Below are 20,038 nucleotides of genomic sequence, written 5' to 3'. Positions count from 1 at the left end.
ACCCAGTCCCATCCCTGGCTAGATTCTGTGCTTCCCGCAGCCGCCGGTGTCTCATTCATTCCCTTTATTCTAAGGGCAGTCGAGTGTTGGGATGCTTGAAGCCACGGAGGCGGAATCAAGTCCCTCCCAGCGCTTTTGAGTCGGAGGGAGAGATGATAGGCGCGGGCTGGTGACCCCCTCCATTTCCCCCACTCTTGGGAGCGCCAGCCGCTCCGCGCCCTTTGGCACCAGTACCTTTTCTCTGTAGGGAAGGCAAGCCCAGCCCGCAGCGGCGCGGCGGGGGCCGAGAGCGCCCCCTCCCTTCCTCTCGCTCCCCCTCCCCTTCCTCCCCTCCCGATACAATGACTGGGCCGGAACAGCGCATCAGAGGAGTCTCATTGGCAGCGGCCGCCCCAGCCTCGGGAGAGGCGGCGGGCGGGGGCAGCTGGGGAGAGAGGAGCCCAGAGCTGGGGCTGACAGCGAGAGGAGGCAGGCAGGACGGAAGGACTGCAGGACGCGAGGAAGGCGGCCCGGGGCGCTGCTTTAAGTGTGGATCAAAGCGAGGACGCGCGGCGAGCGACGGCGGGGGCGACGAGCAGCCCCGGGCTGGGGGATGCGGCGGGAGCTGGCTGCCCTGCGAGCCCGGGAGTCGGGCTGCGCGGCTCACGTGCAGAGCAGGAGCTTGGGCAGAGAAGAGGAGGAGAAGGAGGAAGGCAGACGCCGGGGAAGGCTCTGTGGAGAGCGGAGTTGCGGGGCTGGCGCAGAGCCGGGTCCTCAGGTCCCGCGCGGTGAGCAGCCGAGACAATAAAGTAGCGGACGACAGCCCCCCCGAGCGCCGGAGGCTGGAAGCAGCAGAGCAGGTAGGTGGGCGACTGCCCCGGGTGCCCCGAGCGCACAGCTAGGGGCGACCGTGCCACGCGGCCACAGCGGCGCTTGCAGTGCGCCCGGGGCGCAGCGCGCGCGTTTGGAGACCCCCAGTGGAGGTGCGGGTCCCGGGCGCTCCCGCGGGCAGGAAACCCCCCCCCACCGCTCCGCTGCTGCCTGCCGCCTCCGCCGGAGTCCCTTGGGCACTTGGTGCGGCGCTTTGGTCGCTTTGGTGGTTTGGAGACAGGAAGTTTGGCGGTTTCGGGGCGTTGGCGCTGGTGGGGCTTGCAGGCGCGCCGCCAGGGACCATGTGCTTTGGTTGCCGCGCGTTCGTGGGAGGTGAAGAGAAATGCTGATGAATCCCAGGTCGGGCTTCCCAGAGGTACTTTCAAAACGCGGCGAGAGGAGTGGAGGGGGGAAATCCCTTGCGTTTGCAGAGGATACTAAGGGTTTGGTTTGGCTGCCCTTTTCAAATAGGTGTGTCTGATCCTTGCTCCTATGCTGAAGTGGCTGTATGCGTGTGGATCGCTCCCTATCTATTTTCTGGAGTATTTCACTTTTTACTTTCATCTGGTGAGGGAAAAACAAAGATGATATTTTGGGAAATGCCATTCGATTTGGACTAGGGGATGAACTCTTCCTTTGCGTTGAATGACTTGTGTTCCGAACGATACTGCTGAGCAGTGCCTGGTCTTGTTCACAAAAGGGGCGAGAGCTCGTACTAAACCTTCCCCGGGCCTGAGAAAGCTGCAGCAGGAGGAGGTCTCTCGTTCTCCTTTGTGTGGCCGCTTCCTTCCAGATGTGAGAGGGTTGGGCTAGGCGCTCCTGGGTGGGGTAATAATTATCTTGAACATTCCTGCGATCTGCTAGGACTTGTAAACATACCAGAGCCAACTCCTCTGAACTTTGCGAACCGACTTGGTCTACTTGCTGGTACCCAGACTTCTGCGTCTGGAAGGTGGCCCCTTGGTGGGGAAAAAGACCCTGGAGTGCTGACAGCCGCAGTCTTTCCAGAAAGGTGGTTGATCCTTCAAGGTTAGCTAGTTTCTGGATACCCCAGAAACTTGTCAACTCAGTTGGAGGTTGGGTACAAGATTTTAGCGCAATTCCTGGCTTGCTGTTTCCTGTCCTAAAGAGAATGGGTCTGTGGAGCTTCCATATCAAACGTCTGCAGGGGAAGAGAAGCAGCTTCGCCTTACTTAACCTCACCAAGCTGCTTGCTCTTTGATCTCCCACACACATACTGTTACGAATGGCGCTTAAGAGAGCTTACTATGGGACAGGCACCCCAATAGGCAGTTTTGGGGCATCGTAAATAGTCCACAGAGTGGTAAACTAAGCCCTAGAGCGAGGTTAAGTAACCTGCCATAAGTTACACTGGTGATTTTTGGTTTACATGAGGTCTGTTTCCAGATGCCAGGGTCTTAACTGTAACAGTGCCTCTAAAAAGGCTGTGCCGTGGTGGCATTGATGATGATGAAACAAAAATAATTACAATCACAACAACCATAAATACCTCCTGTGTTTTTCATAAGATTAAATCAGATGATGTTTAAAAGAGTGCCTGAACCAAGGTGAGCACTTAATGTATATTTTGGTCTCTAAATGTCATAAACTAGGTGATGGGTATACTGATGATTCTGTGAGTCTTCCTTCTTTTTTGTATATCTGCAAAATTGGAAATAAAGAGTAAATGTACGTGCACTCGTGCACACCACACACATTCACCTCTACCTTTTGAACAGTGCTTGTTACACTTCCTAAAAGAGGGTCAGAAGAATTCACGCAATTCCCAGAACTTCTTGAACAGAAGAGGTTTATCATTTCCTCATGACATCTGCAGGTATTAATTAAACACTTCATTTGCTTCAATTCAGTAACGCAGGTGGGATGCATTTGAACACTATGGTGATGGAAAATGAAGGAATCTACCTAAAATACCATTATAGTGAGGTCTGATTTTCATGATCACCTGGAGAGTTCTCAGAAGTCACCTCTCCTGGGTGTGCAAGTGATTGTCTTAAACTTCACTTGGTTTTGAAATGAATAATGGTTTTGAATTTCCATTTTCGCCGCCCGAAAGTTAATGGGCTTCTCAAACAGGCAGACAAATGTGTTTGAGCCTGACAGGCTGGAAAAGTGTGGGAGGAGTTAACTTTACAGCCACTCCAGAGTGGAAATGCAGAGTTTTCTCAGGACTGTTTATTTGACTGGCCTCTATTTCCAGCAAGCCTGAGAATCCGAGCTCTCCGTTTGATTCCACAGATTTAATCGAGACTCTGCAGTGCTTCTGAGCAGACAAAAAGGAAGTTTTGGCTAACTGACAATACAAATAAGGTACATGGAAAACAGTTAAAAATACCCTGTCTTGTCCAGCCTGCAGTCATTGTCTGAAATTTCAGGAACTCTTCATAGTTATTTTACACACGTAAGTGAAGGCATCAGGCTTATTATACTGCAAGGGATTTCTCTGTCTCTCTGTCCCTCTCTTCTTCCCTCCCCCACTTACTCCTTCTCTCTCCCTCCCTCCGTCCATCCCTCCCTCTGTCCTTCCCTCTCTCCCTCCCTCTCCCTAAATCTGCCCCAGAGATTTGATCTTATTATGAAGGCACTATTTTTACATATTCAGTGCTTGCTGAGGTTCACTGAAATTATTATCTTTAACCTGTAGATAAATAAATCACGTAACTCAGCTCATCAGCAAAACTTGGGTGTCTATTTCCTTACTTAGCTATCTCTCTTCTCTCTCTTTTTAGACATGGTTTTTGTTTTGTTTTAGAACTCCACTTATCTTTTTATTTTGTAATTTATTTATATTTAGGTCATTAAGATTTTTTTCTCCTGGTAAAATGTGTGTCCTGTGCGGTCAGAGAGAACTGGTGAGATAGCAGTTTTCTATTGCTAGATGCTTAATTTAGGGGCCAAACCTCCTGTTTTCCTCAATAACCTGATTAAAGTTATCGTGTCATTAAAAAAAATCTCATTCTTCCTGGTGAAATCAATTTTTAACCTAATCTCATAAAACAATGTTTTTCAAAATGAAGGTCATGAAATTTAGTGGGTCGCACCAGTATTTTTTTTAAAGTATTACAGGACAGGAAGTATCAGCATCGTCATATGTTAGTAAAGGTTCTGTAGTTTCATGAAACTTTGGGTCAGTCCTGTATCCGGGGCTGTGTGCAAACTCTGGGTTGCAGGATTAAATGTAATTCATACTGTGAGTTGCTGTCAAAAAGTTTGAAAGTCACTGCCACAGGGTGTGTTTGTATAATAAGTGACAAATACCCAATTTAAAGGGAATTAGGATATATATATATTCCATATATACAGGTTCGACTTTCTAAAAGGTACATAGGTAAGACTGACTTCAAGAGCATCTTGCTCGGGGCTGAACAGTTACTTCAGGATCTGATTCTTTTCATCTTTTTTTTTTTTTTTGGCTGTACGCGGGCCTCTCACTGTTGTGGCCTCACCTGTTGCGAAGCACAGGCTCCGGACGCGCAGGCTCAGCGGCCATGGCTCACGGGCCCAGCCGCTCCGCGGCATGTGGGATCTTCCCGGACCGGGGCACGAACCCGTGTCCTCTGCATGGGCAGGCGGACTCTCAACCACCGCGCCACCAGGGAAGCCCTGATTCTTTTCATCTTAAGCTCTGCCTTTCTCTTCCTTCCTTTTGGTTCCTTGTTGGGTGGCAAGATGACTGTAGCAGTTGCCCGTTTACACAATTCCAGGTTCAAGTCTAACAGAAAAAGCATAAACCCTCCTTCCCCAGTTGTTGAGCAAAACGTCTCAACACCAGTTCTGATTAGCCCAATTGGCTTGACTGGAGGAAACCCCATCGCCCTAGTGGTGGAGTCCTATCCAGGCCATATGGACCATGGACGCTGGAGGCCTGGACCTCCAGATGAATACAGTTGCTGGAAAAGGGGCAAATGGATGCCGGGAAGTTGAATAGAGTTCACCACAATTTTCAAGTGCCTGACTCAGTGTAGGCTGATTTCTGTGCTCTTTGATGCCCCAAATGATGGAGGACGAACGGAATTATATTCAGGCACATAGGTTATCAATATTTCTCATGTGTGTAAGGAAAGCCTTAGCTGCCACTTTTACCACGGTCAATATCAGGACTTGGAGATCACAGTGCAGAGCAGGTCAAATTAATGGTGGTTTTTGTACCTTCCAGTGACACTGAGGGAAAAAGGCAGATATATTGATTTAAAACCCACTGTAGACCCTAAGTCTCTTTTTTGCATCTATGTGCAAATCTTGGAAGGCAATTATTTTAATCAATGTGTTGTGCAAATGTGGTGAAAGTAGTTCTTTGGAGTAGTGTCTTAGGCAAATTATTTGAAGAGTACACCTCCTTATGGGCCAAGGCGAATTGAGCTCTCTGCTCTGCAGCTCTTCATTTTGGAGATATTTATCCGTGTCTGTGTTGCTTCGCCCCTGGGGATGTGCTGCTTTTAACTGTGCTCTGTCACTTTAGGTACAATTTTCCAGTGGGAAGGGGACCCTATTGTATGGGGCTGTGAGGATAATGTTTACTCCCAGCAGGGGATCCCCGGAAGTCAGGTGATCATGCTGGCTTGCCCCGGTCAGTCCTGGTTAATGTCTGAACCTCCAGTTTGAACAATAAATTACATGGTCACTTCACCTATAAAGGCTATTTTAGGGGGCCATGATGAGGGGTCTTTTTAATAGATTAAATTATAAAGAACTCCTCTCACCAGACAAGATTAAATGGTAGCTAAGGATGTGTGCTCAAGTGGTAGAAATATTATAAAGGAAAGCAAAAAAGTGAATGCCGAAAAATCATGAGTGTGGTGGGTCTCAACCAGGGGTGATTTTGCCCCTCTGGGCACATTTGTCAGTGTAAAGAGAAATTGTTAGTTGTTGCCACTTGCGGGAGGATGCTAAAGGAATCTAGTGGGTAGAGACCAGGGTTGCTGGTAAACATCTTAACCATGCACAGGATGGTCCCCACGACAAAGAATTATCCAGCCCCAAATGTAGATAGTGCTGAGGTTGAGGAACCCCTGGACAGTGGTTACATTTGGAGGGGAGATAGGGAAAGTGTTTAGGAGTTTCTGGGGCAGCACAGCGATGGATACATGGCTTTTCACTTGGAGATAATTATGGAGCTGTATACTTATATTTTGTTCACCTTTTTATGTATGTTATACTTAAAAAATTTTAAAGCGTTAAAAAAATAAACTTCTTACCATAATTGAAGGGTGAAACTCCTGATGCCTGGTAGCAACTTGTTCCGATATAAAGACTAAGTAAATAATAGTAGAACTAATGATAATAAGAGCTGCTCACCTGTGCTGGGAATTACACTGCCAAGATTATGTAATATTTGTCAAATTGGCAAAGTCTGTGTGTTGACCAGTCTTTTACAGAAGAGAAGGATAGGTTGTGGTTATAAACGTTGGCTCTCATGTCAGATGACCTGCCCTCAAATCCAACTGCACCACTTACTAAATGTGTGGCTTTGAACAAGTGGCTTAACCTTTTTTGTGCCTCAGTTTCCTCATCTCTAAAATGGGGAGAATAAGATTTCCTACCTCATTGGGTGATTATGAGGATAAAATAAGTGTTTCATGCAGTGCCTGCGACATATTAAATATTCCGCAAATGTTAACTTTCTCCTAGCTTTGTGGAGGCTAGGAAGAAGTAGAAATAGCTATATTTTTTATCGAATACTATGTGTACCACATCTCAGTCTAAGCATTTTTCAGCTATTGTTTTCTTTATTCTTACGAATCCTGTGATCTGGGTGTTAAGGCCATTTGTTGTTATTACTCCCATTTTACAGATGAGGAAAACTGAGACTTAATGAAATTAGCAAGGAATAGAGGCTTAATTGCAACCCCAAGTCATTTTGACCCCAGAGCCTCTGCTTTCATTTATTGTGTCATATTGTTAGACTTGGAAGGGAGCTTTGAGATCAACTAACCTTCAAAAATGAGCCCCAAAGATGGAATGTGACTTGGCAAGTTATTTAGGGATGGTATAGGGCCAGAACCGCGGTTTTCTGCCTCCCACGACCATCTATATTTTGAGGATACATGCATCCATCTCACAGAGCAACCACGCTGAGTGGGAGCAGGCATGGACCAGGAATGCTAGATCTGGTGTTGGGGAGATGTCTTCTAATCCAGCTACAAACAGTCTAGTGCTGTGTTACTGGCGGAGGTGAACCCCTGGTGAATATGAGTTAATTTTAGATGATAGATGGAGAATCATTTTACTTTAGTGATTATTTATTTATTTTAATGTGTACCCCCCTCCCCAATTTTTTTTCCCTCAGACCTTCAAACTTTATTAAATAGTAGATTTCTTTCGGCCTTGCCAAATAACTATTAACAGACAATATTATTGCTTAAGATGAGGCTAGCAAGACACAGTGTCAATGTAAAATCACTTAAAAATATATATTAGGTAAAACATAAGGTGGGTAGTGTTGAAAAATGACAAAAGCTACGAAGGGGAAGATGTGAATGACTGAAGTCCAGGAAATAGTGGACTAGAGCAATGTCTGTCCAACTCTGTGCACAGGAATCAGTTGGGAATCAGATACTGATTCAGTAAATCTGGGGCAAAGCCTGAGATTCTGCATTTCTAACAAGCTCCCAGATGATGCTGATGGTGCTGGTCTATGGACCAGTTTGCCTAGGAAGGGATCAGAGAATCTAGAAGATTCTTGGACATATGCTGGGTGCCATGGAGGATTCAAAGAAATGTAAGGTACAATGAGATATCACCTCACACCTGTCAGTGGCTATCATCAAAAACTCTTCAAATGACAAATGTTGGCAAGGATGTGGAGAAAAGGGAACACTCCTACACTGTTGGTGGGAATGTAAATTGGTGCAGCTACTGTGGAAAACAGTACGGAGGTTTCTCAAAAAGCTAAAAATAAAATTACCATATGACCCAGCAATTCTACTCCTGGGTATATATCTGAAAAAACAAAAACACTAATGTGAAAAGATGCATGCATCCCAATGTTCATAGCAGCATTATTTACAATTGCCAAGATATGGAAGTGACCTAAATGTCCATCAATAGATGAATGGAAAAAGATGTGACCACACACACACACACACACACACACACACACACACACACACACACAAAATGGAATACTACTCAGTCATAAAAAGTGAAATTTTGCTATTTCCAACAACACGGATGGACTTGGAGGGGTATTATGCTAAGTGAAATAAGTCAGAGAGAGAAAGACAAATACTGTATAACTTATACGTAGAATCTAAAAAAATAAAACAAACTGGTGAATATAACAAAAAAGAAACAGACTCACAGATATAGAGAACACATTAGTGGTTACCAGTGGGGAGAGAGAAGGATGAAAGGGCAAAACAGGGGAGAGGATTAAGAGGTACAAACTATTAGGTGTAAAATAAATAAGCTACAAGGATATATTGCATGACACAGGGAATATAGCCAATATTTTATAGTAACTGTAAATGGAGCATAACTTTTAAAAATTGTTGATCACTATATTGTACACCTGTAACATATACTACATCAACTATACTACAAAACAAAAAAACAACAACAAAAAAACCCACAAAGAAATGTAAGGGAATCCCGTTGTCCAGAAGCTTAAGCTAGTTGGGGAGAGAAGAGGTGAATGAACGTGGGTGGTAAACTCCCCCATCCAGAGAAAGTGCAAACTCCCCCATCCAGAGAAAGTGCGACACCAAAAGAGAGGTACAGGGATGGTGATCTGCCCCAGAGTTGCTGCAGTGGGGTAGCAGGAGCGGGTAGGGTTTCACTTTGGCCTGAAAGATGTGTAGCAGCAAGTGGGGAGTTACCAGACAGGCTTGATGAGCAGGCCACGGAAGACTCCAAAAAATGCCTTCGCCAGCAAAGTGGAGATTTCAGGAACAATCTGATCAGTACACTGAAACGTTCCCTTAGGATAACCTCCCTTTTTAAAGAACAAGCCCCATTGCCCAGTCGTAATAGTCTGCATTTGTTGAGTCCCTATGAGTGCCAGCTACTTGCCAAGTGCTTTCCAGACAGTATGTATTTCATTCCATTTCCACCATGAACCACCGTAGCTCACACTTTATAGAGGTGAAAACGGAGGCTTGGAGAGGCTGCATCACTACTCAAAATCACACATCTGGTTAGTGATAGACCTGGAATTCAAAGTCAACCGAGTCTGTGCTCTTGGACATCACACTGCAAGTGGCTCTTGGACATCACACTGCAAGTGGCTCTGCTTTGTGTTATCCCCGACAGTCACAGCCTGCGTGAGAGGCTCAGCTCTCGAGAGAGAGCATAGCTCACTGGAGATTCTAATGGCTTATCTTGTTTCAGGTAAGAATATTGCCCTCTAAAACAGATCCGGAACCCTCAGCCAAAGTTGATTATATTCCTTTCTGCCGTGCTGAATAAACTATGACCAGACTGGAGTTTTTAGCATTGTGACCTTCCATGAGAAATAAGTTCAAAACCCCCTCGCCCCCGCCTCGCTCCTGCAAATAAACACTGAATGTTTTGTTGCAATGAGAAGGCGCTTTGGAAATCACCAGGTAGCCTAGAGAGACAGTTATTGGAAATAATTATGCCTCTGCCACAGCATAGGGCCCATCACTGCCCTTCCTGATTCAAAAGGTCTTTCTGGAATACCAGCATCCACGTTCCAGCTGGAGCTTATGACAGCCGACAGCGGCGGTAGGGAACCCAACAGTGGATGAGGCCTGAGGATTGTTTTCCGGCTTCCCTTGTTGCACCTGACTGAGCCCATCCCATCTATTCAGTCCTCGAAAAAGAGCAGGGGGACCATATGTGACCTGAATGGGAGGCACGAATCACAGAGCCAGCTCTGGCCCTGGTTCATCCAAGTGTACTACTCCGGCAGGGTTCTCTGCCGGATGAAGGAGGAGCTGGGGAGAAAGGGGTGCGGTGACCCTGGGTGGAGAGTCAGAAAAGCTGAGTTCTGATCGCAACTCAACAGCAGACTGACCTTAGCCAGTGTTAATTACCTCGCTGGATTTATCAAGTGGGGGTGATCTTTACACTCTGAACCACCAGAAGTGCACCCAGACCTTCAAATCGTATGAAAGATTTGCACTTTATTCACAGCCGTTGCACTGTTCTCACTTTAACTTTTTTTAAAAAGGGCTCAGAGAACACACTAGTGATTACTAATGTGCAGAGGATGGGGGAGGGGCGAGATAGGCATAGGGGATTAAGAGATAAAAACTGCTATGTATAAAATAAATAAGCTACAAGGATATATTGTACAGCCCAGGGAATATAGCCAATATTTTTTTGGACTGTGTTTTTATTTATTTATTTAAAGAAATGTCTAAAACTTAAAATGGATTGATTGATTCATCGCGGCCGGGTCTTCGTTGCTGCGCGCGGGCTTTCTCTAGTTGCGTTGAGCAGGGGATACTCTTCGCTGCCGTGCGCGGGCTTCTCATGGCGGTGGCTTCTTTTATTAAGGAGCACGGGCTCTAGGCACGCGGGCTCAGTAGTTGTGGCTCCCGGGCTGTAGAGCGCAGGCTCAGTAGTTGTGGTGCACGGGCTTATTTGCTCTGTGGCATGTGGGATCTTCCTGGACCAGGGCCCGAACCCATGTCCCCTGCATTGGCAGGCGGATTCTTAACCACTGGGCCACCAGGGAAGTCCTGTTTTTTATTTTTGGTGACACCCGCACGGCTTGCACGTTCTTAGTTCCCCCACCAGGGATTGAACCTGGGCCTTAGGCAATGAAAGCATGGAGTTCTAACTGCTGGACTGCCAGGGAATTCCCTAGTCAATATTTTATAATAACTTTAAATGGAGTATAATCTATAAAAATACTGAATTACTATGTTGTACACCTGAAACTAATGTAATATTGTAAATTAGCTATAATTTTTAAAAAGTCTCAGATAAATAAATGCGTTTAAAAGAGGTTCTTTATCAGTAGCGTGTTGGTGGAACATTTCAGTAAAATTACTTGCTGTGTAGTAAAAATGAGCCTTGGTGTAACTTGTTCTATCAAGTAACCTTTCAGTATTTAAAGAAATCTCAAAACATTAAGATAGTGTGACTTCTTTGATAAATCAGGAAGGTTAAGGGTATTTGAGGCAATCACAAATGAACTGATTGCATCCATTTAAACATGCAACTTGAAATGCAGGCTCCTGATTAGGTAATGAAAACCATGTGCCCTTAGACTGGGAACAGAGAGCCCAGTCCCAGCGGGGCCGTAAGACTCAAATTGAGGACATATCATGGTAATTTGCTCCAACTGTGTTAAATTAATTCAATTTGTATTTTGAAGAGAAAAAAAGAAGCATGTTATTTTATATACCTCCCTGTGCCCAGTCTAGCTGTACTTTCACTTCCTAAAGAATGGGCTGTCCAGTTTACTAGAAGTCAAAAGTTTGATTCAAACAAATTAAGAGTAAGAAAGCACTTTTGCAATGCTTCAGCTGCTTTGAACAGTTCAAGTCTTGAGTGGTTCTTGATGTACTTTCTAGCACTGAGCTTAATTACACTTGGAAAAGCGTACTGGAAAACTATCATCGGTCCTTTTTAGATTTCAGAGAAAAGCTGTGAAAATGATAAAGGGTATTTAAAAATTGACAGTTTGTCAGCAAGTGTTCATGCTATTGGATAGATTCTTTCACTCTATAATAAGAGGGGAAAATGTAACTTTGCCTTCTTTCAGAGTATACAATGCAAACTCTCCCCTCCCTCCTCCCCCCTCCGCCACTTCTCCTACAGTTTCATTTGTATAGTATTGTCAAGGAATAAGAAATTTGTTTCACTAAAGTGATTTCTCCAGGTGACTAAAGCTTACCTCTGCCCACCTACATTATTTTTTTGCTTGAACTGTTTCTGATGGAAACATGGCACCTGCTTCTTTACTTTTTTGCCTGGAACATCACTTTTCATTCCTTGCCATCATCCTGTTACTCTTTGACAGCTGACTTGTGTGGGGCTGAGAGCCTCTGCATAAATAATATCGTATTTCTATTCTTTTGTAGGTGCCATTATTCCCAATAATAGGGTTCCTCTGAGTAGTTAGCAAATCCCAGGCAGGGTGCTAAGAATGTTATCTTCAGTATAGTCTTGGCTAATCTGCCAAACACTCCCGCCCCTGAGAAATGGGATTATTCCTTCTATTTTATGGGTGAGAAAATTGAGATTTAAGAAGCTAGTAGTGAGTTGTGGAGTGGGGATTTGAACCTGGATCTCTCAGTGAGAGATGCCTGTTGATAGGTAATACAAGAGTTGCCTCTGTTTCGCTTCTCTGCATATTTCTGTCTCTCTTCCTGCTTTTAAAACCTTCACCCAGGTAAGAGCCCAAGATGAGGTGTGTGCCTCTTTTACAGGGCATTTATTGGTATCTTCTTCCTTGAGTGTGGTTATGAGAATATTTCTGCTGATTGCGAGGTTCCCAGGCATCTTCTGCACAGGTGCAGTTTCGGGAAGTCAAACCTGTGAATTCATTACTATGTGGGCTAAGGCTTTGGGTAGATTGATTATAGGATTTGCTGCATTATGGTTTAGTGACATAACCAAGAAACCTGCAATCAGAGGAATGCCTGGCAAGTCTATAACTCAGGGGTCAGCACACTTTTTCTGTGAAGGGCCAGGTACTAAATATATAAGGCTTTGCAGGCCATTTGGGTTGCAGCTACCCAAATCTGTCTTTGCAGGGCAAGAATAGCCACAGATAAAACATAAAATGATGCATGAAGCTCTATTCCAATAAAACTTTATTGACAGAAACAAGCTGTGGGCAGGAGTTGGCCCACAGGCTTGTCGTTTGCCAACTCCTGTTATAATGGATGAAAGAACCACTCAGGGTATTTTAAAAGCCAAAGTAGGTAGAGAGTTCAGAGGCCATGTAGAGTAGTGACTTCGCCCAGGGACTCTGGAGACAATGCCTAGATTTGTCTCCTGGCTTCACCACTAACTACTGTAACTTAGTGTAACAAATATCTTAACCTCTCAGTTTTCTGTCTTTAAGATTGGGAAAATAATAGTCTTCCCTCTCAGGGTTGCTTTGAGAATTGTTTGTAAGGTACTGAGAGCCATGCGCAGGACAAGAGAAGCACTACATAACTTTTTGTGAAATTAAGAATCGCAATGAATCCAATTTCTAGTGAGCTAAAATACCATAACACGTTGATGGAAAGAACGGAGACTTCCTTTGCTCTGAGTGAAGTGGAGGGCAGTGATAGTTCCCGTCGGGTGGATGGATGTGTGGCAGGAGAGGATGGCTTTGTGAAGCCTTAGTGAGGGCAGCTCAATGGGTCAGACAAGGCTGTGGCCCGGGAGTTACGGGAAGTGGGCTCCACACCACAGACAGTCTTTGACTTACAAGTCACTTCCCTTTAGGGCCTTGGTTTCTGCATGCATGAAATAATGGGGTTCACCTTGATTAGTGGATATAGGCTGGCTGCTCACAGGTTGCATTCTGCCTACAGAGAATTTGATTAGTTCCTAGAGTGTTTTTTAAACATTTGAAATCATCATCAGCAACTATGAATCAGGAGATTCCACAAAAATTCAGGATTCCTGGTTTTTGTTAAAAATTCAGAAGCTCTAACAACACTGGTTGCATTCCTGCCTGACAGCTGTGGACCGGTGCTGGGGCATGGCGGCCCATGGGCTCTATTATGGACTGCCGTAGCAGAGGGTGTACGTGCCCAGTCTGTACCCTGGCCCTGGCCTTGGCCTCTCGGTCAAGCCAGCTTGACTTCCCACCACCTCTGCCTGCATTCATTTGTCTGAGGACTTTCTCTGACTGTGGAAGTGATGGTTTGGAAGTGCTGGGGAATTACTTGCAGTCTATCTTAGGATATGCTTCTGGATGAACCCAAATAAGACCACCAGCATGAGGAGTAAGTTATGATCCCCATGGGGAGAACAGGCTGGCAGAGGCTCAGGAGACAGCCTGAACCAGATGTGAATTTTGGCTTCATCCCTGAGCAGCTGAGTAATGCTGGGAAAATTATTTGACTGTTTGGTGCCTCCATTTCCTCATCTGTAAAACGGGGCAACCTCGCAGGACCGTAAACTCTCAAATGAAACAATTCCTCTAATGCCTACAATGACGCTAATATATAGCAAACACTCAACAAAAGTAAGCTTTCCTTCCTTCTTATCTCCATTTTATAAGTGAGAAAACGGAGGCTCAGTAAGGTTTCCTGACCTTCACAAGGTAATCATGCAGTTAGGTGACAGATCCTGGATTCAAACACGTATCTTTCTGCCTCCAGATCTACTTAGAACTTTCCCACTAACCCTCACATATCAACTTCACCGTCAAAGTTACCTCATTTGATACATAAAATCATTTTAACCTTCAAATTCCCAGGTCTTCCTTTCACTTTGTGTTGTGCAGACAACACATCTGGATTCTGATTTACAGAGATTCCCAGATCTTGGTGCATTCACACTCTCTGCTGTTTATGTCCTCAGACTGGGGCATGACTGTCCCTCTCTCTCATTCAGCTGTGACACACTCGTCTAATTTGGGTGCAAAGATCTTCACAAGTTCATCTCTGATTAAAACACAATGTTACTAGGGGCTTCCCTGGTGGCACAGTGGTTGAGAGTCCGCCTGCCGATGCAGGGGACACAGGTCCGTGCCCTGGTCCGGGAAGATCCCACATGCCGCGGAGCGGCTGGGCCCGTGAGCCATGGCCGCTGAGCCTGCGCGACTGGAGCCTGTGCTCCACAACAGGAGAGGCCACGAGCAGTGAGAGGCCCACGTACCGCAAAAAAAAAAAAACAACAAAAAAAGCATACAATGTTACTAAAAATAGATGAACACCCAGGAGAGGAAAGATGAGAGAGAACCCAGGGCAGAGCAAATGCACATGTAAGTGGTTTCCCCTTGGACACAGGTGAGGTGACTTTTCCAAGTGCCCTTTCACCCCCGAAGAGAGAACCCAGAGCTTCAAATGTGGGGAGCACGCCTGCTGAGCCCCTGCTTGACTGAGTAGAGGCTGTGAAAAGGAAGAAGTACAGAATGTTTCCAAATCCATTCCCTTAACTAACAGTGTTCTGTGACCCCACAGCCAGCCAAGTCCAAACGGCAAGCAGAGGTACAGACAAAAAGCAAAACCAAAGTCACGCTCTTAAACTCACTCCAATTTTTAGTTAGAAATCTAGACACAGCTGTTTTATTTTAGCATACATTTAAGTTTGGGGTCATTTTTAAAATATAATTTTCTTTTGAAATATATATGTATTGGAGGGACATCATCTTTCAGAGGTTAGACTTTGAAAGGTCCTGTGTGTGACCTGCATCTAAAATAGGGTGACCAACTCATCTCGGTTTGCCCAGGACCTTCCCAGTTTTAGTACAAAGAGTCCCTCATCCCACGAAATTTCGCAGCCCTAGACAAACGGGGATGGTTGGTCACCCAATTAGAAAACAAATTTGACTCTCAAATTGCCTCTTTTAAAACACAAGTCTCCTCAGACAGGTTAAAACAATTCACCAGTCACAATCTAGAGATGTGGATTGCTTCTCACAAAATACCCCATCAAATAGTCCCATTTTAAGGATCCTCTATTGCAGGAATCACAAAGTCAGATACCCATAGAGGCAAGGCTGAAACTATGGGTAATCATGAGTCAAATCCATCTAACTAATCAAGGTCATTATAGTTGTTGCTAGCAAAGACTTGCATGTCTTCCTAGCAGTATGTAACCTAAACAATAAGATGTTTGCCAGGGCTGTTTTCCAGGAACTTGGAGTCACCTGTGTCTAGTTTAAGCTGAGCCAGTTAAGACTGGATTAGGACCACATACCCTCCAATTAGGCATGTGCTAGTGTCCTTTTGGTGACCCTTTGTTTTTCCAATCACCTTCTCCCACACTCCCCGCACCTCAGACTGCCCTGCCCTGCCACTTTATTCTTTTTTTTTTTTTTTTTTTTGCGGTACGCGGGCCTCTCACTGTTGTGGCCTCTCCCGTTGCGGAGCACAGGCTCCGTACGCGCAGGCTCAGTGCCCATGGCTCACGGGCCCAGCCGCTCCGCGGCACGTGGGATCTTCCCGGACCTGGGCACGAACCCGTGTCCCCTGCATCGGCAGGCGGACTCTCAACCACTGCGCCACCAGGGAAGCCCTGCCACTTTATTCTTCATCCCATAAATACCCTGAGCCTCCTGCCTTCGGGGAGGCGGATCTGACATTTGTTCTCCTATCTTCCCGTTTGGCTGCCTTAGAATAAACTCTCTTTGCTGCAAGGTGTCTCAGAGTTTTGGCTTGCTGAGAATTGGGCAAAAAAACCTGGTTTGGTAACAAGACTTCAATAAGTAAAGATCACTTGCATAAAAACTTTCTGTCTATTCTTTACTTACACAAGGAAATAAACTCCCCTTCTTCTAGAAATCCTCAGCCCATTCACTCCTTTACCTTCCCTCTTTTGAAGGACATGGGATGGACAACTGTTTCTCTACCCAAGAAAAACTGCCCAAGCCTGATGAAAAACAAGGGCAATTCTCATTTGGCCTCAGTGGCAGGGACTATGGTTTTCTTAGTCTGATTTCCTCTGGAAGCTGACCCTGGACAAGGGGTCAAATGTGGGGTGATTATCTGAGGTTTATCTGAGAGTTCATCCCTGGGAACAGCAGTGGGAGACTAGGGGAAATGAAACAAGAAAGGAAAGGTCATCAAAACAAAGTGTCCTATTAGATGTCGTATATATATTTACCATGGAATATTACTCAGCCATAAAAAAAGAATGAAATAATGCAGCAACATGGATGGACCTAGAGATTATCACACTAAGTGAAGTCAGACAGAGAAACACAAATATATGACTTAGCTGTGGAATCTTAAAAAATGATACAAATGAACTTATTTACAAAGCAGAAATAGACTAAAGGACACAGAAAACAAACTAATGGTTACCAAAGAAGAAAGGCAGGGAGGGATAAATTAGGAGTTTGGGATTAACAGATATACACTACTATATATAAAACAGATAGATAGAAAGGACCTACTATATAGCACAGGGAACTATACTCAGTATCTTGTAATAACCCATATTGGAAAAGAATCTGAAAAAGAATATATACATACATATATATGTAAGTATAAAGATAATCTGGAAAAGAATATATATATTTATAACTGAATCACTTTGCTATATACCTGAAACACTTAGATCAGCTCTACTTCAATTTTAAAATTAATTAATTAAAAGGTCCTATTAAATCAACTATCACCATAAGTGACCAGGGTTTAATGCCATGGGGAAACTCTAGGAAATGGTGCAGAATATTCACCTTAGTTATCCTACCAGATGGGCAAGGGAGCTGGAATGTCCAGATGCTAAACCCTTCATCACTGGAGAGATGGGGGTTATTATTTAAGTAATAACCCCCATCCTTTGGGTTTTCTCTGGGCACATGGCTGCCAAGACAGGGACTACATTTCCCAGCTTCCCTTGTGTCTGGTGTGGCCACGTGACCAAGCTCCGCCTACATGAATGGGAGAGGAAGTGATTTATGCAAGCTTATGAGTTTTTCCCAATGGAAGGAAACACCTTCTTGTTCTTGCCTCCTTCCCTTGAGCTGGAACAAGGAGGCAGTGGTGAGCCCTTGTCAATAATGGGGGTGAGGGCAGTATTCCAGGTGTTGATTTACAACCTCGGGGGGTCCCCAGGTGAAACCCGAAACTGGCCTTTGTACGCGGAGGGCAAGGAGAGACGGAAGAAAGAGGCAGATGACTCCAGACTGGTAGGTGGCAGTTCTAATAGTTTCCATGGTCCTCCTTCTCTTTCTTTATCTTTTAAAAAGAAAAACCCAGGAAGACGCGTCAGATTTTTGTAAATGAAGGTACGACAAGGGTGTGGCCAATTTTGCTTTGTGACCTTGTGCAGAAGATTTTGTGATACTACCTATATATCTTTACACACATGTATATATATCTATATCTATGTATCTGTATATCTATATATCTGTATGTATCCCAAACCGGCAATGGGACTTTTTTTATATAGCAAATAAATATTATTTTTTTCCTCCACCCACTCTCTCCCTGCATACGCACATCCCCACTTTATCCTTGCTCCTTTTCCCTTCCAACCATCCTTGCCCCTGGCTACATAGCCTCTGTACTCCTTTCTGATCTCTGCTGTCCCATCCCTGGAAAAAGGTCTGGAAAGAGAGTCATACTTGGGCTCTGAGGGAGGGTGAGAGGGAGGTCGTTCCCGGCTCTTCAGTGTGTGTAAAACAATAGGTTAAGATAGCGACAGACTTCATTCTTAAAGTTCACTTCTTCATGGGTCATTGTCAGACCCAAAAAAATTATTATTAGCTCTTTTTTTTTTGTAAATTTATTTTATTTATTTATTTTTGGCTGTGTTGAGTCTTTGTTGCTGCACGCGGGCTTCCTCTAGTTGCATCAAGCGGCGGCTGCTCTTTGTCCCAGTGTGTAGGCTTCTCACTGAGGTGGCTTCTCTTGTTGGGGAGCACGGGCTCTAGGCCTGAGGGCTTCAGTAGTTGTGGCTCACAGGCTCTGTAGTTGTGGCTCGCGGGCTCTAGAGCACAGGCTCCGTAGTTGTGGTGAATGGGCTTAGTTGCTCCGCGGCATGTGGGATCTTCCCGGACCAGGGCTCGAACTTGTGTCCCCTGCATTGGCAGGTGGATTCTTAACACTGTGCCACCAGGGAAGCCCCAGTTATTATTAACTCTTGGTGAGAACTTTGAGTAAAGATATCTTTTCTTACTTTCCTTTTTTACATTATTCTTTCAAGCCTGCATCCTTGAAATGGCTGAGTGCAGGAATGGTGGGTGGAATATACATTCCAAGGATGGAAGGGGTGTTGAGGAGCCTCCCATTGTCTGGGCCCAGCTCATGGGTCACCCAGCAAGCATGCCCTCTCGATGACCTGCTCCAACGCCAGGACAGGGTAGAACATCAAGGTGGAAGGGGTTTGGGTCCCCCTACCTCTGTGTGGGGCAGAGCTCTGCTGCCAGCCCCTGCCCTCTGCTAGACCACTCTCTCCTTGGACTTGGACTCAAAAGAGAACAAATCTATACCACTCTTGCTTGGTCTCTGCTCTAACCAAGAACCTATGTTGTGACTGATATTAAAGTATTGACACCTGACTTAGCCTCAGCCAGCTGAGAGTTACTGGAGAGATCATGAGGGTTGGCGCCAGAAGACCTGGGTTTAATCTTAGCTCTGCCACGTACTACTGGGATGGTGTTGAGTAAGAGACTAGCCTACAGCTCCTCTGCGACTGTGGCATGCATTACCAGATTTAATTCTCGGCAGAGAGCCTCTCGGGGTAAAAAGCCTGGCCCGGTGCTTGCCACATAGTCAACAATCAGTGAAAGTTGGTTCTTGATGTTATTCATATCACTGTTAATTATTCACAATGCTGAGTGGTTGCTGACCAACTCAAGCAGTGCTGGTAACTTTATACCTGCTGGCTGTCAGGTCTGGACTTAGTTTTGCCAATTTCTGAAGGGGCTGGGTGACCATGGCAAATGAGCAGGTCAGCAGAAACCATATGTTCCGTCAAGCTCTTGTGGGTGGCATTTACTTAACTTGGGTAAAGGATATGTCTTATGATGAAGTGGACAGGCTTCCTGGGGTGGTGCCTTCTGATCCCTCACAAAGGGTGAGGGAGGAGGTAAGGGTGGGGAACCAGCTGGTCAGGAGAGAACTGAATCTTTCCCGTGACTAACCTGGGAAGCCACATCTTCAGTGCCTGCCAACTGCTGGTGGCCTACCTGATACCCACTTCCTCCACTCGGGGTAAAGAACCCCAGTCTTATTTGAGGTGGTAGCGTGCTTTGGTATAAAATTAGACTACATTTCCCTGCCTCCCACACTATTAAATATGGCCGGGTTACCACGTGCTGGCCGGTGAGGTTTAAGTAGTGTTCTGTGGGATGTTCAGCTCCAGGTGGGAACTGACTCAGGTGGGAGACTTGCTCTTTTGCCTTTCCATCCTCCTCCCCCTCCTGCTGCCTAGAACATAGAAATGATGGCTGGAGCGTCAGCAACTGTTTTGTGACTTTGAAGGCAGAAGCCATGGGTTCAGGAAGGCAGTCGAAGATTTTCTGCCAGAAACGGCTCCCCTACCCGAATATCTGAGTGCCGCCCAAAGCTCCTTCCCACCATTCTGGCTTTATGTGTATGAATGAGCCTTGGTCTCATTTTACATTACGTAC

The 20,038-nt window shown here is 45.4% G+C and overlaps 1 protein-coding gene across 3 annotated transcripts in view; it reads left to right on the top strand.

The window, feature by feature from the left end:
* Window positions 1–440: 440 nt before the first annotated feature.
* The window catches only part of FRMD4B (FERM domain containing 4B), a 334,665-nt gene continuing 315,067 nt past the window's right edge, over window positions 441–20,038 (top strand). For 2 of the 3 annotated variants that reach the window (XM_073787546.1, XM_073787545.1), the window contains exon 1: window positions 441–843. The gene's annotated coding sequence lies outside the window, so the exon portion shown is untranslated. The remainder of the gene's footprint in view (window positions 844–20,038) is intronic. The other variant, XM_019947581.3, reaches the window with a different exon arrangement.

This window comes from Tursiops truncatus, chromosome 10 (genome assembly GCF_011762595.2).
Source record: "Tursiops truncatus isolate mTurTru1 chromosome 10, mTurTru1.mat.Y, whole genome shotgun sequence".
Lineage (NCBI taxonomy): Eukaryota > Metazoa > Chordata > Mammalia > Artiodactyla > Delphinidae > Tursiops > Tursiops truncatus.
This window is presented reverse-complemented; position numbering and strand designations above follow the sequence as displayed.